The following is a 3,882-nucleotide window of genomic DNA, read 5'->3' on the forward strand; positions in this document are numbered from 1 at the left end:
GTTTTTTTTTTGTTTGTTTATTTTTTTTTTCAGATAATTTACATTCTATAGAGAATCCCTTTCCCTTTTCAGGTCTTTTCCTGATACTGAAGAGATTGGCTGAGAGTCTAACACCTTTTAAGGGTCTGACTAGGAAACATTTGCCATCTATTGCCTTTGGAGACAGCCACCTAAGAGACTTCATCTGTATAATAAGAACCTTGATCTCCACAACCCCCATCTTAACCCAAACACTCCTTTCTATTTATTCCAGGTCTTTAGATAATAACTTAACTCTTTCAACCAATTTCCAGAGAGAAAACCTTTGAATCCACTTATGACCTGTCAGCCCCCGCCCTCTGGTTGTCCCTCCTTTCTGGATCAAACCAATGTATACCTCACATGTGTTGATTGATGTCTTATGTCTTTGTAAAGTATGTAAAACCAAGCTGTAACCCAGCCACCTTGGACACATGTTCTCAGAACCTCTTGAGACTGTGTCACAGGTCATGATCCATAACCCTGGCAAAATAAACTTCTAAATTGTTTGAGACCTGTCTCAGGTACTTTTTGGTTCACGCTTTAGAACCTGTGTGTTTGTCTGACAAGGATGTTGCTGCAGAAGAGCGTCCTGAACTGGGGTTGGTCGAACTACATCTTCCTAGGTCTGTTTTAACCAAAAGGAATTCTTCTGTTTCTCTACTGATGGCCCAAAGGAAGCACAGTTTTTTGTTTTTGGTTTTTTTTTTTTTTTTTTTTTTTTTTTTTTTTTTTTTTTTTTTTTTTTTTTTTTTTTTTTTTTTTTTTTTTTTTTTTTTTTTTTTTTTTTTTTGGCTTTCTGTTTTCATGCTTTAAAAAAATTATGCAAAGATGTTCAACTCAATTATTGCACTTGTGATTTCTGATGCTTTGGTCATGCTTTGGGGTGACTTTCATGAAATGCTTATTCTCAAGCATATTTCCTGACCAGCATGCCCATATTCCTTGTGAGGTTAGAGGGGCTATTCAGAGTGAGGATGATTTTGTGATTTTGTGCTTTGGTGATGAAATGCAATGCAGAGGGATTCTCTGGGGCACCGGGGAGCCCAGAGTGTATGGAGAGTGAGGGCCTGGCACAGGCTGTGTTTGCATCCCAGGGAACCTCTTAGTGCAGGTGAATCAGGGTAAATGACAATGAAAATCTACCTGAGGGAGAAGAAGTGATCAAAGTTATGTGCGAAGCAAGTGTGTGTGTTGCTAGGTTGGGAGGGAGAAGATTGCTATAAGTTGATGATAATAAGCCTGTGTAAACCAAAAATAAGATTCTAAGCCCCGCAGCCATCTGAATGAACCCCTCCCCGCAGCCATCTGAATGAACCCCTCCCCGCAGCCATCTGAATGAACCCCTCCCCGCAGCCATCTGAATGAACCCCTCCTCTTGGCCATGGGCATTCCAAAATTAACCTGAATAACTAGGTCAGGCCATGATGGGAAGGGGGATCAGACATGCCTCATGATACCCTCCTCCTTTTTAGAATTCAGACCCAGCTGACCAGCATTAAGATCAACACAGACCTTAAGACTGACAGAACAGACTCTTTAAGTCTAATAAGAAACATGTACCATCAGTTTTCTGATCTGCATACCAAAACCCTGGTCTCCACAACTCCTTATCTTAACCAGACCTTCCTTCCTATTGATTCTAAGTCTTCAGAATCATTCAACTATTCAAATCATTCAACTCTTTCAGCCAGTTTCCAATAAGAAAATCTTTGATTCCATCGATGACCCGGAAGCCCTCACCCCCACTCCCACCTTCCAGTTGTCCTACCTTTCCAAACCAAACCAATGTACATCTTACAGGTACTGATTGATGCCTTATGTTTTTCTAAAATCTGTAAAGCCAAGTTGTAGCCCAATCAGCTTAGGCACATAGTCTCAGGATCCCCTGAGGCTTTGTCATGGGCTGTTGGTCACTCATTTGACTCAGAATAAATCTCTTCCAATGTTTCAGAGTCTGACTCTTTTTATCAACACCTGACTTAGAATCTTAGCACCACCTTTGGACTCACCTACTCTGCTACCTTTGAGCCCTTCATTTCTGCCTCCCTTGGCCAATTCTCCCCGTGAATAGTCATCAAACATGAGGTGAAGCACAGTGTTTTTCGAGAATATCTGAATGTTCTATAACCATTCCTGTAGCTAACATACACTTGAACCTAGAAAGGCATATCTGAATTGTAACACAATCTTTATACTCCTCTTTCTTCACCAAGCCTGTCTAATTCCAGGAAGTGTTTCTCCTTCTTCCTTCTAATGCAACATCATTTTGTCCTTTGCATGTTTCATTGGTTTGGTTCCTTTTATTACTTACATGTGTAAAGGTTAGCTCCTCACTGATCACTAGACAATAAGCTCCAGGAGGGAAAGGATTTCTTTCTGTTTTGGTTGCTATTGTATGCCAGGAACCTAGAGCAGTGTCTGGAACTTAGTAGGTGCTCAATAAACATTTATTTAATGAGATAACAAATGTGTCTCTCTGGCTAGACTGAAAGCTTCTTGGGGACAGAACGAGTCCCTTCGTCTGTGAATTCATCTCTGGACTGACACAGTAGCTGCCCTCTCCCCTGGCTATGGGACTGTGGCTGAGATACCTACACATGGGCTCCTCTCTTGAAAGGGCTGAGGAGGGGGCATGGTATTTGAGCTGTGTTGGTGACTAGAGGTTAAGATCTGCCAACCTGCTGCTTAAGGTGTAGAAGATTCTTTCCAAGATGCATACAAATGAGATTTGGAAGAGGTGCAAAGCCTGAGTGTCCACACTAGAACCTTTTACTAGCTCAGATCACCAGCCCCTCCCAGGAAACTCTCTGATGGGCCGAGGGAGGGGAGACAGGATGGGTGTGTACTGGGTGTCACAACGGAGCCTTCCTTCAAGACAGGTCTGAGAGGAAGTGTGTGGTGAGTCACATGGAGGCAGAAGGTCTGTTCCTGATCAGGGTTAAGGTGGCCCTTTGGTCTCCCTTCCAAGCCTGTGTAAGAAGCCCTGCATTTGTTGAAATAAACAAGTAAGACAAGGAAGCACAGAGCCAGTGGGCCTTATTGCAGTGTGTCTAGTGTGGTTTGCAGCAAGGAGGAAGTCTGACTGGTGGGAGCATCCAGCCGAACTTGATACCATCTTTGAGTAGCTGCCCGGAGGGAATGTTTTACTTTTTGGCTTCTTTTCCAACGTGATCATAAGGAAAGAGGTAGGCGTGCTTTCCCACAACTTCTGTGCTAAACTTCTTTGCCTAGAGAGGAAATTTTAGGTACAAGGACTTCAAGTTGCCGTCTTGTGAGCTGATACTTTTGAGACAGTCAAGAGGATGTTAATTTAATGAAACCGTGAACTTATGCTTCTTATCTCCTCCTCCTCCTCCTCTTCTTCCTCCTCCTTCTCTCTGCCTCTCTATACACACACACACACACACACACACGCAAACACACGCACATGCACACACACGCACGCACACACGCGCACGCACACGCACACACACACGCACATGCACACACGCACGCACACTCGCACACACACACGCACATGCACGCACACGCACGCACGCACACATACCCCATTCCATCTTTAGAAATCATCATGCTGGCCAGGCGCGGTGGCTCATGCCTGTAAGCCCAGCACTTTGGGAGGCCGAGGTGGGCGGATCACCTGAGGTCAGGAATTCGAGACCAGCCTGGCCAACATGGTGAAACCCTGTCTCTACTAAAAATACAAAATTTAGCCGGGCGTGGTGGCAGGCACCTGTAATCCCAGCTACTCAGCAGCCTGAGGCAGGAAAATCACTTGAACCTGGGAGGTGGAGGTTACAGTGAGCCAAGATCCAGCCACTGCACTCCAGCCTGGACAGAGTGAGACTTCGTCTCAAAAAA

This window comes from Cebus imitator, unplaced genomic scaffold (genome assembly GCF_001604975.1).
Source record: "Cebus imitator isolate Cc_AM_T3 unplaced genomic scaffold, Cebus_imitator-1.0 Scaffold92, whole genome shotgun sequence".
Lineage (NCBI taxonomy): Eukaryota > Metazoa > Chordata > Mammalia > Primates > Cebidae > Cebus > Cebus imitator.